This window comes from Misgurnus anguillicaudatus, chromosome 5, assembly GCF_027580225.2.
Source record: "Misgurnus anguillicaudatus chromosome 5, ASM2758022v2, whole genome shotgun sequence".
Lineage (NCBI taxonomy): Eukaryota > Metazoa > Chordata > Actinopteri > Cypriniformes > Cobitidae > Misgurnus > Misgurnus anguillicaudatus.
The window spans coordinates 13,513,905-13,529,984 of record NC_073341.2 but is presented as its reverse complement, the minus strand read 5'-3'; the positions used below and the strand labels follow the sequence as shown (position 1 = coordinate 13,529,984).

Sequence of the window (16,080 nt, the reverse complement as noted above, 5' to 3'; positions counted from 1 at the left end):
CACCATAGGCTTTTGACTGGATTACACCAAAACAAAGCCAGCCAATGCATAGTGAGCAAAGCTTTGATTGACAGAGGAAGTAACCAATCATGAAACGATTACAAGGATTCAACTTACGTCAGTAAAGTGTACTTCTGCGCAAATCTACAGAAGCGCATGGAGAGGCGGCTGGTCGCTGAAGAGGATCCGCGAGGTGGAGGTTGTCGTTGCGGGTTTGGTCGGAGGTCAGGTTAGTTGGCGGTTTGGCATAATCTGATTTGTGACTGGGTAGATGGGAATGAGGATTGGTTAAGAGGTCTAGAGGAGTGGAAAAATCAAGGATATGTACAGGGTAAAGGGAGAGGAGGAATAAATAATAATAGTAGGACTGAGGGAATGTGGAAAGGATCTTCGAAGAGGAGTATTGAGGATGTCGCTGATACAGTAGGTAGAGATGTGCAAAGGAAGATAAGTCAGGAAGAGGAACTGAAGGTAGTCGTCAAGTTTAAAGAGGGACATGATATAGGTGAAGTCGGATTGTTTTCCTTGACTAGTGGATTAAAAAAGGCAGTAGGAGACATAAGTATGGCAAAGGTGTTACGGGATGGCAGACTACTAATTAAATGCAAGAATAATGAGCAAAAAGATAAGGCTATGAGATTACAAACGGTGTGTAAAAAAGGAATTGGGCGAAGTACGCAGCTTTGAAGGTACAAGAACAAAAGGGGTGATAACTGGTATACCGATTGGGGAAAAATTGGATGATATTAAAAAGAGTATTAGGGGAGGTACTGTAGTGGATATAAAAAGACTAAAAGCAAATCGTAATGGAGAGAAAGTGGATAGCACTACGGTATTGTTGGAATTCAAAGAGCAAATGTTGCCAGATAAAGTGATGGTGGGATATTTGAGTTTCAGGGTGCGGGAGTATATTCCTCCGCCAACTCGATGCTATAGATGCCAAAGGTATGGTCATATAGCTAAAGTTTGTAAAGGGAAACTAAGATGTGGGAAATGTGGAGGAGAACATGAATATGGAGAATGTGGAGAGGGAGTTGAGAGGAAATGTTGTAACTGTGGGGGGGATCATACAGCTGCGTATGGGGGATGTCCTGTAAGCAAAAGAGCAGTTGTGGTGCAGCAAATAAGGACAACACAAAACATTACATATGCTGAAGCTGTAAAGGTTGTCAATAAAGGAAAGAATGAGACACATGAGACATCGGTAGCACAAGTTAGTGATGCTGAGGGCAGAAGGCCAAAAGAGGATGTGGTAAACTCAGAGAAACTGATATTGTTCATTGCCTATGTGGTTAATTGTTCTGATCAAGCTAAAACAAAAACTGAGAAAATAAAAATCATTGTTAAAGCTGCTGCTAGATTCTTAAATGTGGAGAATCTATCATGGGAAAAGATACAAGCTGATCTAATACAAGGTGAAACAAGTGATCTATCATTGACACCTGTAGGAACTTAGTGATTTTACAGTGGAATGCAAGAAGTCTAATTGCCAATGGGCAAGAGTTAAAAGGCTTTATTTATAAATTAGAGATTAAACCAGATGTAGTTTGCATTCAGGAGACATGGCTTAAGCAGTCATTAGATTTTGTTATAAAGGGATACATAGGTGTTAGAAGAGATAGAGGGGAGGGAAGTGGTGGAGGATGTGCAATATTTGTCAAAAGAGGAATGCAGTTTAGAGAGGTTAAGAAGGGTGGGGATTTGGAATATATTGTAATTGAAATCTGGACAAATAGTGGTAGTATGGGTATCATTAATTTTTATAACCCATGCAGACTTTTAAAAGTTGAATATCTAGATGAAATGTGGGAGAACTTAAATAGGAAAGGTATTTGGTGTGGTGACTTCAATGCTCATAGTACTCTTTGGGGAGATAGGGATGATTTTAATGGAAATGTGATTGAGGAATATTTGGGAGAGAAAGAGCTAGTATGCCTGAATGATGGCACAGGTACGAGGATTGATGTAGCAAGGGGATACGAATCTGCAATAGATCTTACATTAGCTACAAAGTCAGTAGCTGATATATGTAGCTGGGAAGTATTGAGAGAAAGTACTGTAGGCAGTGACCATTTTCCCATTTTAATTCAGGTAGGAGTGGAATTGGTAAGTGAGCATGCAATGAGGGAAGGAAGATGGATATTAGAAAGAGCGGATTGGGACACATTTAGAGAGGTTAGTGAATACAATTTGGTGGGTATAAATAAAGATCAGAGTGTAGAGAAATTATGTAGGGAAATTAGCAACAGCTTAATAGGTGCAGCAGAAGTAGCTGTCCCTAAAACGAAAACTAAAAATGTCAGAAAAAGTGTACCATGGTGGACTAAGGATTGCAGTGAGAGTATAAAGCATAGAAATAGGGTGTTTAGAATTCTGAAGAGGACACACAGCTTTCAGAATATGATTGAGTATAAGAGATTGCAAGCAATAGTGAGGAAAACAATAAGAAAGGCAAAAAAAGAATATTGGCAAAAGTTCTGTGATTCCATTGGCAGAACCACGCCAATACAACAAGTATGGGGTATGATTAAGAAAATGAGGGGTAATGGGAGAGAATATGAGTATCCCGTGATGATGGAAGGTGATAGAATTATTACTACCAGTAGGGACAAGGCAGAGGTAATAGCAAAGTCATTAGTAAAAGTACATAGTGAAACAAATTTAGACCAGGAAGAAAGGGAAGGAAGGGAAGCTACTATTCTAAGATATGGAGCTGAGATAGGTGTTGATATTGAGGATGATGGTGTGGTAAATGATCTATTTACAATGAAAGAACTGAACTGTGCGTTGAAGAAAGTGGGTAAATCTACACCAGGGAAGGACATGGTATGTTATGCAATGTTAGGAAATCTTACTGATAAAGGTAAGGAAGTAATAATGGTTCTGTTTAACAAGATATGGGTAGAAGGGGTAATACCATGCAATTGGAAGGAATCAATTATTATTCCTATCAAGAAACCTGGTAAAGATGCTAAATTGCCTAGTAGTTATAGGCCTATTGCACTTACATCTCAGTTGGGTAAAATCATGGAAAGAATGGTAAATGATAGATTGGTGTTCTTATTAGAATCTAAGGATGTGCTAAAGAATTACCAGAGTGGTTTTAGGAAAGGTAGGGGGACGATGGACCCAATTGTGCTACTTGAAGATGTCATAAGAAAGGCTCAAGTAAACAAAGAAACTGTATTAGCCATATTTTTCTATATCGAGAAAGCTTATGATATGATGTGGAAGGAGGGGCTTCTTATCAAGTTATATAAGTTGGGAGTAAAGGGGAGAGTGTTCAAGTGGATTAAATCATTTTTATCTAAAAGAAGAATTAGAGTTAAAGTAAATGGAGTTTTGAGTGAGGTATATGAGGTAGAAAATGGTACTCCTCAAGGGAGTATTATTAGTCCATTGTTATTTTCAATAATGATAAATTACATATTTAAAAATGTAGAAAGAAATATTGGAGTAGCTTTATTTGCAGATGATGGAGCAATGTGGAAAAGGGGGAGAAATGTCTATCACAGTGTGAGTAAGATGCAACAAGCAGTGGATATAGTGCATAAATGGGCAATTGAGTGGGGATTTAGGATATCAGTTGAAAAAACTAAGGTTATTTTCTTTACTAGGAAGAAGATAAATCAGGAGCTTAAGATTCAAATAGCTGGTAAGGAATTGGAAAGAGTAGAGGTTTTTAAATATCTTGGAATGTGGTTTGATAAAAGAATGACATGGGCAATACATATTCAGAAGATGGTAGAAAAATGTAAAAAGGTATTGAATGTAATGAGGTGTTTGCGTGGGGTGGAATGGGGTGCAACTAGGAGTGCTATGCAAACAATATATATTGGACTTTTTTGGTCAGTTTTTGACTATGGGGGTATTGTATATGGATCTGCTGCTAAGACTATTTTAAATAAACTAAATAGAATACAGAATCAAGGTCTAAGATTATGTTGTGGAGCTTTGAAAACTACTCCAGTGACAGCTATCCAAGTAGAGATGGGGGAGATGCCATTAGACCTTAGAAGGGACCAACTCAGTCTGGTGTTCTGGGCAAATCTTAGAGGTCATAGGGAAGACCATTTAAGTCAAGCTACACTGGTAGAGAGTCAAGAGAGACAGAATGGTATGAAAAGCAGTTTTGGATGGACTGTTAAACAGAAAGCATATGAGATGGAAATAGCCTCATTGGATATAAGTCCTACAGTGGTAATTTCGAGAACTCCTATATGGACTCTTGAAGATCTTTCCATTGATCTTAATCTTTTGGAAGAAGCTCAGAAGGAGGATATAGATAGTAATGTGGTTCAGAGGTATTTAAGAGAAAGATATGGAGATAGAATAATAATTTACACAGATGGGTCAAAAAGGGAGTCAAGAGTGGGGGTGGCGTTTGTTATTCCAAAGTTAAAAATTGCATCCCAAAAAAGAATTAATGATAATTTAGCAGTCTATACAGCAGAGTTTGTTGCTATTGTATTGGCGCTTTCTTGGGCTGAAAGCAATAAGCCAAGAAGTTTGGTAATTGCTTCTGACTCAGCTTCAGCTTTGATAAGTATTCAGAACATTAATTCACAATCTAGGCAAGACATTGTTATAGAAATTGTCCAAATGGCAAGTAAATTAATTAAAGGTGGAGTCAAAGTTGGATGTGTATGGATCCCTGCACATAAAGGAGTAGTAGGGAACGAGTTGGCTGATAAGAATGCCAAAGAAGCAACTGAATTGGAGAATATAAATTTAAGTATTAATTACAGTAAAGCTGAAGTTAAATCAATCATAAAAGGAAAGATAAAGGAGAAGTGGCAAGTCCTGTGGGATAATGGTCATTCCGGTAGGAAATTATATAGTATCCAAAAAAGAGTGGGGGTGAGTAGAAGTACTTGCAGAAATATAAATGAAGAAAATATAATTTCAAGAATGAGATTTGGGCACACAGGATTAAATAGTACATTAGTTTTAATGAAAAAACATGATAATGGGAGGTGTAGTGTATGTAACACACAGGATACCATAGAACATGCTATTGAGGTATGTACTAAATATAGTAATGAGAGGCAGCATTTAATCCATCAGCTAGAAGATGAAGAGATACCGTTGAAAATAAATGAAATATTGCAAAGGAAATCTAGTGATTTATGTTTTAAGTTTTTATTTTTATTTTTTAGGAAAACTGGTTTAATAAGGATAATTTAAGTGTAGGAACAATAGTATTCAGACCCACACTCCATTTCAGAAGGTGGCAGTAATGCAACCAGACGTTGTTTGCCAACTGCCATAAAATAAGAAGAAGAAGAAGAAGAAGCGCATGGAGAGAAATGCCCACGCCCCCTCCGTGCGCGTTTGTTTGTTTGGGTAGCATAGCAGCCGGCTAAGCTCTCCGGAGCCGCTGAGAAACCTCTTCAAATGTTAGATATAACATCTCCATTGTGGATCGTGGACTACAGATGACTTTTTTGTGTTGAAAGTTCTTTGGAGAAGTTGATAAAGAGCATGATCGCGGATCAACAATGCAAGACTGGATGTAAACAAAGCGCGTCGTCGAGGAGAGATGGACCGGATTATGAGCTCAGCTGCGCTCGCTTGGATAAAGTAAGTGGATTCTTTTGTTGATTTACGTTACATTTCTTGTTTCATGTTAGCTGTTTTGATTATAAAGTAACACCGGAGATGACTAATATACGAGTTTTACATGGTTTCGTTTTTGTATGACATGTTATATAAATGCATCATATTTATAGCTATATGAATCAAATGCACAGAATATACAAACTAAAAACTAGAAAATAAGATATGTGGTGGAAAATATGAGTATTACCAGCTGAGAAATATAGGTTATTTGGCAAACATAAGACTTTTGTAATTATAAATAAATATATTCATGTAATGTGTGTGTGTTTGTGTATATGTATTATGTTCATGTATATTACATCATAGTTTCTCATACAAATAGTTGTATGTCTCTAACTTTTGACTCAAACTAAAATCCTCTCTTGCTTTGTGTGTGTGTGTGTGTGTGTGTGTGTGTGTGTGTGTGTGTGTGTGTGTGTGTGTGTGTGTGTGATGTGATGTAAAACAGGACTTCAGCTGACACAGGAGGACTGGAATCTGGAGTGCATTCATGAGCGACCATATTCAAAATAGCAAGTATTTTGTTATAATGTGCAAATGTTTTTTTCTGAAATAGTTTTTTCTATGTGCTTTGGTGGGCAGAGAAGTTCTGAATTGATATACATAATGTAATATGTAGTCCTGACTCATTTTCTTTTTATAATCATGTCATATTGTTATCATGTGTATATTTGGAGTTTCCAAGTGCACTTTTTCTGAAAGGACGCCTGGACTTTTTTGAAATAAAAGCTCACAGAAACAACATTTTTTGGAGTATCATTCTCAAATTTGAATCACAGCATGGTCAGACATTCAGTTCACCTATATGGTGTCCCCAGGTGTCTCACATGACCATTTCATACCTTTTTTGCTAAGTGAATGTTATTTAAAGAAAAACGGAAGTCATTTAATGTATATTTTACCTTGTTTTACTCTGTTTCTTTACTACTCTGAGTTGTTATGACTATTAGGCAACAATATGTCAAGTGTCTAGTTTCAAACAAGACCAGAATTATGAATATAGACCATAGGGTTTAAGAGCTGCAGATGTTTTAGTTTGGAGTTGTCGTTTTTCAGAAAATGCTCAAAAATATAAGTGCTAGCTAACAGGTTAAAAAAGCTGAAGCCGGCGTGTACGAACATTAAACTTCCTTAAAACAGTGTTCTGTAGATTTGAAAATTCCACCTCGACCTCTAATCTCCGAGTTTGAGCCAATCTGTGTTTGCATGAAGTCAGATGGAGCAGGCGGTGCTGGTTCATTCTAAATGTTCTAATATCCATATTTTACACGATTCATAAAATGCCACGAAAAAACACGTTGCTAGTATCAAGTCACAAATATGCTAAAGACGTAAAGACGCATGAGACGCCGCAATACAACCAATCAGAGAAACTGGTCTATTTTAATTAAAGAAAACATATATCAACTATATTTTCCTCATTTGATTACATTAAAAGTCATGAAACATTTAATGTTTTATTTATTTTAATTATTCTTGATATATATTAAATTAATAATAAACTGTGTAGGGGGGAACAACAACCTGTTTGGGAGGGCACGGCCCGCGAATGTCCCCCCTTGACGCCGGCCCTGTACATTATGTAGGATGTGTCACGGTACGTTTAACAAAGAGAGAACCCAAACGCAGACACGACGTAAATAATAAACTGAAGGTTTATTAAACAAACACAAAAACCCACGTGGGGGTAAAACAGATAATAACACTAAAGATGTGACACAAAACCAGGAACAAACACGGGATACAAAAATAACAGAAGACTCTGAGAAAGATTCAGGTAACCCGGATGACGGGAACAAAACACACTGAATCAAGACGAACGAACGAGCACACGACAGAGAACAAGAGGGCATAATATAGACACCACACAAATGGGGAACAGGTAAACATAACTAATTACTCCAGACGAGAGCACATAAGGGAGTAGGGTAAAAGTGACAAGACACTGGGAACACGTGACACAAACACATGATGTGACTACACGTGTCCCCACACAAAACACAATGCTGCCATGACCTTGCCCTCAGAAATCAGACCTGAATCTCACACAAAGGTCTGGCAAGACCATGACAGCGACAAGACACTGGGAACACATAGAAGCCACACACACAATATGACTCCACGTGTCCCCACACAGAACATAGTACTGTCATGGTCTTGCCAAATGTACTCAGACCTGAATTTAGTACAAAGGTCTGGCAAGTCCATGACAGGATGATTTTATGTGGAAAACCGTAAATCACAAATAAATACTTCAGCTGGGATTTCACAGGCAGGGTCACAATTATCTTTAATCATTGTTTAAGAATGTTGCATTTTCTCTGATTATTTAATTACTGTACTGTATTTTTCAATTAAATTTACATTGCACAATAAATTATCGTAGCTGCAGACATTGTAAATCTCTATAAATACTGTTAATTGTGGTCAAAACAATAGCAAAATAAATAGTTCTGTATTAATAAATTGCAGACAAAGATTTTGAATAGCTACAGTAGGTTGGATTGTATGTTTGGTGCAAAATGGGTATGGTGGGGGCCCGACCTCCTATTCTTTCATAGGGCCCAAAATTGCTAGCGGCGCCCCTGTTCCTCACTCTCTGTATAAAGTTCATTCTTTTTATCAAGTGCTTTTAAAACTCAAAATATTTAACAAAAAAATTAAAATAAAGTTAAATACACACTTCAGTTCCTTACTACATTAAAATAAAGACATTCTTAAAGTGCTGTAAAATTTGTATATGTGTCTATCCACCTTATTCCTTATTGTTTACGTAAATGTTGGCGCCGCTATCTTTGAGTTCCCTTGTGTAAGACTTCCAGTGAGCCACTAAAGCAGGGGTGGGCAAACTGTTCTTACTTGAGGGCCACATCAGGTTTTAAAATAAAGGCGAAGGGCTGCATACAATGAACGACAAATTAAACTTTATTTATTCCAAATCAACACTCAGGTACTGTATTACTGTATATACTTTCATCTACACCCTACTTTAATGAACACTTTTCACTACTTTCATATTTTGAAAAAACTGCATATCACTGGATACATTATACAGTTCTGAAGAAAACATCATAGTATTACAGTCTAGGTAATATATTAAGCATAGTAAGATTATGAGCCATCACCATAAGGAAGAGTAACCATGGTTTTATTAGTGTAGTAACCATGTTTTTAGCAAATCATACTGCAAATGACTTTCTTAGTATTTTTGTCTTGTTTTTAGTACAAATATCTAAAAAAAATCTTAAATCAAGATGTATTTTCTTGATAAGCAAAACGACCTAAGAAAATAAGTCTAGTTTTTAGACAAAAACTATACAATTTTAAATTGTGCTTAAAACAAGCAAAAATATCTGCCAGTCGGTTGAGAAAATATTTCTTGAAATAAATGTTTAAGAAAAAAAGTAAACTTTTTAAAAGCAGATTTTTTTGCTTGTTTTAAGCACAAATTCACTTAAATTGTATCTTTTTGTATAACTGACTTATTTTCTTAAGTCATTTTGCTCATCAAGAAATTGCATCTTAATTTAAGAATGTTTGGATATTTGTACTGAAAGCAACACAAAAATACTAAGTAAGAAAGTCATTTTTTGCCGTGTAAATGCCATTTGTATTACCAGTTTTACAACAAATAAAACACCAGGGTGAGACCATAGTAAATTTGTGGTTACAGCAAATAAAACATATGCTTAAAGAAGTTAAAGCATGCTTCATTTTCTTAATGGCAAATCATTGCATGTGCTTTGCTAGATAATTATTACATATCACCATGATTTTAAAAACAGATGTAAGCAGTTTGTGGTCTTTAAAGGTGGCAAATAACACATTCAGTACCAGTTTCTGATGTTGGTGAAGTTTTTTGCTGTCCATTTTGTAAAACGCAACATTCTCATTTTCAAGTGTATCAGGACCAAAATTCTCCACCGTTTAATATAATTATAAACTGCCTTGAAGGCCAAATTAAAGTGTTTTGGCTACCTCTGCACTAAAGCTAATGGGACACTGTTAGACTTAACTGTAATTTCTACAGTTACTTACCACAAAATGCCCAGTAAAATACCATCATTTTCTTTTCCAGTTCATTAATGTAATATGCATTGCATTATGGGTATTAACATTTAATTTACAGTGATTTACTGTATGTTTTGAATTTGCGGTAAACTGCTGTAAAACAACAGCAGTAGTGCTACTGTTGAAAAAAAAGTGTTATAAAAGCATATAAAATGGAAAAATAAAATATATCTATGAAATTAAATACATTTTATTTGTTATGCTTTTAGCAGTGAAGCAAATTTCAAAATGTGAATTGTTTTTCAGCAGTGTAAATAATTTATTGAGAATTGTAGAAAGAAACAAGAAAGGGTTTATGGATAAATGCTTGACCGTCAGATTTGAATTTGACCTCAAGACTTCAAAACACTAGTGAAGCCAAGTGACTCTGTAACACTGTGGTAGTGTTATGGAGCTACGACATTGGTGACCCGGGTTTGATTCCCCTTCAAGGCAACATTTTTTTAAAACTAGGTTACAGTAAGGGTATTATACTGTAAAATGGAACTTCGGTAAAGGCATCATACTGTAAAAAACATGTACAGTTATGGTACTGTAATGGGGCAGTTACCGTTAAAAAAAGTCCTCAAATGTGCTTGAAAAAAACAACACATGATTTAAATTAGTTGTCACAGAAGAAAAATATGTGAATAACTCAATTTAAACAAAAATGTCAGATAGAACCTAATAATTCCAAGGCAGCAATATATTGAAATGTAGCTGAACAATATTTCTTATATGATTCAATTCATGTTTTGTCCCATTTTATATTTTAATGCGGAAATCCAGGTTTAATAAAAATAAACTAATTCTTATAAAAGGAATGAATATGGACTTTTGCTGTAAATTGTTTTGATAAATTGCTTGAAAGTAAACATGTTTTGTAGTCATTTTATTAAAATAGGAAATAAAAAAAATCTTTAATGATATGTGGAGACTATCTACATTCATTTCAAAAAGCTGTCAAGACTCCAAAAACGAAATATCTCTCCTCACTCATTAATGACAATTTACATAGAATCAAGTTTCTGCATTCAGTTATTGATTCTGTGCTTAATCCCTCTGTAAATATTATCATGGATGCCTTTGTATCACCGTGTGATAAATTCTGTAAATTGTTCAATAAGAATATCTAGTTATCTACCTGGGAATGTTATTTATGTTGAGACTCCTTCTAATTCATTGTCTATAAATGATTTTCAGCCAAGATATTGTTGAGCATCTGAAACCTACATCTTCTCAAGATTTTAGACCACCTATCCTAAGACTAATTTCTTAGTACTATATAATGATCTCATTACGCTCATTAATCCCTTGTCAAAAAATCCTATATGATTTTTAATTAGAATCCTGTACAGAAATCCAATTAGAATTTATATCATATTTTGGAACCGTTCCATGAACTTCCATTAGAAAATCCTATAGGATTCCATTAGAAAAATCTTAAAGGATTCAATTAGAAAAATATTATAGGATTCCATTAGAAAACTCTACAGGATTCCATTAGAAAATCCTACAGGATTCCATTAGAAAAATCTTATAGGATTCCATTAGAAAAATCCTAAAGGATTCCTTTACAAAAAATCTATGGGATTCCATTAGAAAAAATCCTATAGGATTCTATTAGAGGATATTTCTCAAGGATTTTAAGACACAAGAAAAATATTCTTTAGGATAATTTGTAGAGGATTTTAATGGGATCCAATTACATTTTTTGTTTCTTAAAATATGCTTTCCCCTATTTGATTTTCTACATTGTTGTTAAACTGTAAAACCCGATAAGTTATTTCAACTTAAACCGTTTGAGGAAACCGATTGCCTTAAACCAAACATTTGTATAAAAAAATGATGACAGAAAAGGGTAAAATTATTACCGTTTATTAAACAATCATTTATTTTACAAACATTGTTTTAATGTCTCGACTCTCAACAACTTCAATCTCAAACCTGCCGTTTCTCATTAAGATCCTATAAAACACTTTGCTGCTCCAATTGCAGACACACATGACATCAAACAAGATCTTTCAAAAATGTCAATCTGGCTTCAAACCTTAGCAAAGCACTGAAACTGCATTTTTAAAAGTTTTGCCTTGGTGTTATAGATAGGGTTATAGATAGGGTTGACCACAACATTTTAATCTTTAAATTTAAAAACTGTGTTGGATTGAAAGGGATGATGTTAAACTGGTTTAAATCACTCCTGAGTAACAGAACCTTTAAAGCGTCTTCTACAGGGTTCTCCAAATCTTACCCTGGAGGGCCGGAGCACTGGTAAAAAGTGTAGTAACCATGTTTTTTTTGGTGTATTGATTACTATCAGCAAAACTATGGTTTTACTACACTAAAGATAGTTTAACTATGGTTTTGTTTTTGAAAACCATGGTTGTTAAAACCATGGTAATTTTGTGGTTACAATGGTTTTACTACAGTAACCATGGTTTTTTGGTTTTAACTGTAGTAAAACCATGGTTAATTTTCGTAAGGGTTAGCTCCAACCCCAGATCAAACACACACGAGCAAACTAATCAAGGTCTTCATGATCACTGAACAATCACAGGTGGGTAAATTTGATTAAGGTTGAACCTAAACTCTGTAGTGCTCTGACCTTCCAGGGTAAGATCTAGGGAACCCTGGTCTACTGTTTAATTTAGTTCTTCGGTATATCATCTTCCCTGTGGAGTACCTCAGGGCTCAATTCTTGTACCTATCCTTTTTTAAATTTTTATGCTTCCAATGGGTGCCATTTTTGAGTTGTTTGGTGTATCATTTTACTTACATGCTGACAACACCCAACCCTGTTTTCATTTACAACATAAAAACAGGAAATACATTGAACCTTTTCTACTCTGCCTAAACCAACTCCACTTATAGTTAAAACAGATTCTCCACATGTAAAAAGAAGCCAAGACTGCAATTAAAACATAAATTTTGAGAAACATATCAGTGATCAAATCTGACTCTTTTCTGGTATGTTGATAATTCTCTTAATATTTGTCAAAGTGCGGCTGCTTTGACGGGTAGACAACGTTTTGAATACACTTCACACACTCTGACTGCATATAACTGACTACCAATCAATTCCAGAATGGTTTTTAAAATCTTCACTTTTGTTTTTAAAGTTCTTCATAACCTGCCACAATCTTACCCTTTTGATGAACTTACTGTCCACAAGCCAAATAGGACCCTCAGATTCAGTAGGAAGTGGTTCCTTTCATCCAGAACTGAAACCGATCTTTATAGAGGCATGAGACATACCTCTTTTCTTCTACCCAGTTCTGATAAACACATTCAGAAATAGATTAAAGGAACACACCCAGATGTTGGGAATTTAGCTTATTCACCGTATCCCCCAGAGTTAGATAAGTCCATACATACCTTTCTTATCTCCGTGCGTGCTGTAACTCTGTCTGACGAAGCCCACGCTACCTTAGCTTAGCACAAAAACTGGAAGTGAATGGCTCCAGCTAGCATACTGCTCCCAATAAGTGACAAAATAATGCGAACATTTTCCTATTTATGTGTTGTGATTTGTATAGTCACACCGTGTACAAATAACAAGGTCATATGAGGCACAGCCATCTTTTAACAGTCTGAGTGCTGCCCTCTTCAGGTTGAATGGTGAATACTGCAGTTGAATTTTCCTATTGGATGTTGGGTCCAAAAAATAACTTGTGACGTAAGCAGATTTAAGCTCACCGCCCTTGTTACAATCTCACCACCACACACTAGTTCATTCCCTATATCTCCGTTGGGATCTGCCCACTTTTCTTGCATTTTTCAAATATTGCCAGTGGGTGGAGTCACGCTCTGACCAGGGGTTTTAATAAAAGTTTGTTTACATAATGCCAGATTATGCATTTTCTTCTTGTAGCCATGTCACCCTGTAGCCCAAGACAGCTTGTCCACTGAAGCTAAGCAGGGCTGAGCCTGGTCAGTACTTGGATGGGAGACCACCTGGGAAAACCAGGTTGCTGCTGGTAGAGGTGTTAGTGAGACCAGCAGGGGTGCTTACCCTGTGGTCTGTGTGGGTCCTAACACCTCAGTATAGTGATGGGGACACTATACTGTCAAAAAAGCACCGTCCTTCGGATGAGATGTTAAAACCGAGGTCCTGACTTTGTGGTCATTAAAAATCCCAGGATGTCTTTTGCAAAAGTGTAGGGGTGTGCCCCGGCATCCTGGCCAAACTTGCCCTTTGGGCTACTAATCATCCCTCATACTAATTGGCTATATCACTCTGTCTCCTCTCCACTAGTAAGCTGGTGTGTGGTGGGTGTTCTGGCGCAATATGGCTGCCGTTGCATCATCCAGGTGGATGCTGCACATTGGTGGTGGTTGAGGAAATTCCTCCATTTCATATGTAAAGCGCTTTGAGTGCTGCAGAAAAGCGCTATATAAATGTAACAAATTATTGTACAAATGAAAACAAAGTAGAGAGTGGCTTCTGAACTTATATATTAAAATAAATTTTTATCTCTGTACCAAAACAATAACAAATAAAGAACAACTCAATCAAGGAATGGAGGAAACACATTTAAATGAAATATATATATATATATATAATCTTCAAAGCTTTGTGAACTTTAGTGGTTGTCAGGGTCGACTTTAGGCATGGGCAGGGGTGGTCTTGACCACCCAATCAGAATTCAGTCATTCATCATTCATATGAAGAGTTTCGTTGCAAAACGAGATAAATCCATTTTTTTTAATTTTTGTCAAAACATGTTTATTATTATGTTATCATGTTATTATTTTGTTTTATGGTGCTACTTAGCTGTGTTTTTTAAGTTATCAAGGTTTAAATCAAAACAAACCAACTGCAGTTGCATTGAAATTAATTGGAATGCACAACCAAAAAACGAGATTTCTGAACAATTAAAAAAACCGTGGTTATCTCATTTTGCAACGAAACTCTTCATATTTTAATGTAGTACAATTTATACATTGGTTAAAAGCAATCTGAGGCGAGCTATCTTAAGGGTTTAGGAAAGGGCTGTCCTAACCAATCAACAGCAGGAAATGTCAGTATTTTTCTGTTTTTATTGGCTGAAAGCAACGTCACTCACTCACAACGAGACAGCCTCTTTCTGTAGCGGACAATCTCTAACTGTCGCGCCCAGTGTTGGGTAAGTTACTCAAAAAAAGTAATTAATTACTAGTTACTAATTACATCTTTAATCAATGTAATTAGATTACTTTACTAATTACTCTCTCCAAAAAGTATTTAATTACTTATTACTAATTACTTTCTAAATCCTATTCAGCAGTGGTGAACCGTGAGTACTTCAGCTGGGCCTTCAAAATATGCAATGAAGTGCAAATGCCTCTCCATGCGCAATTACGCATGGCGCAATAAATGAAAGTCACAAATTTAATGGATAGGTTCTACTTACTACACCGCCTTAATTCTTAAAAACAGGAAAATGGAGACAAGTGAGCACGGGGGAAAAAACACCAAAATAAATTGAGAGTAGTTTGTTTTTCATAAATTTTAAAATTCAGAATATAATACTAGGCTATTCGTATTTCGTTAAATCATACAGTGAACGTGTAAAAATTCTGAGCACGCAAAGTTAAATTACAGAATAGGCATCGTTTGCCTTTAAATGCAGTTTTAAAGTTTAAAATTACTTTAATCTAACTGATAAACACAAATACAGACTCTGCTGCTCTGTAAATTGTCATTTAATGTTTGTTTTTTGTAAATATATATTTAGCTGTAGGATAGCTTGTTAGTCTTTTTTCATAAGGGGAAATATAGCACCCTGCGTTCTCAGTGCACCTCCTTGTGGCTTATAACTGTTATATTTTGCGGGCTCGCAAAATCCCTAGCCCGGCCCCGGTGAATGTTTTTGCATTCTCTGAGATTTAGTTAGGTAATTATATTGTATGTAATTCGGCGTCGCCTGCAGTCATTACTATCCTCAAGTAAAACTGTCAGGAAGTGAAAGTATAATTAAACCCATTATTTTTCTCGTGTTCACGTCTGATATGCGCAGCGCAGCTGCACGCGCATCTCTCGGCTGTGCTCTTCACGAGTACCCGCTTAAGTAATTTCGTTTTTACCTCAGCCCTGTCAAACTAGCCACAACGTCAATCACGTTTTCTGCCATTTACCTCAACCACTCTCACCGCAGAGATTCGGGCCATTAGACGGTCTATGATTAGGACTTCTTCTTCTTTGGTGTTTTACGGCAGCTCGCATCCAGCTTGTTGCATGATTAGGACTTCATGAAGGCTTACAATGCTTTGTTTTTTACCCGCCCACTTGAAATCAAAGCGTGATTGGTCGATTTGCCCGTCACTCTCCACACCAAAACACATAGCTTGGCCTTCCTTGGGATTCTTGAAGTCCTAACCAATGAATGAGCCAGTTTACCAGGCCTTAATAGAGACAGACGATTCTGA

At 36.1% G+C, this 16,080-nt stretch overlaps 1 long non-coding RNA gene across 1 annotated transcript; it reads left to right on the top strand.

The window, feature by feature from the left end:
* Positions 1–1,637: 1,637 nt before the first annotated feature.
* On the top strand, positions 1,638–6,366 carry LOC141363926 (uncharacterized). Its single transcript, XR_012369596.1, has 2 exons — positions 1,638–5,583; positions 6,071–6,366. It is a non-coding gene; the product is annotated as an uncharacterized lncRNA (long non-coding RNA).
* The last annotated feature ends 9,714 nt before the right edge of the window (positions 6,367–16,080 follow it).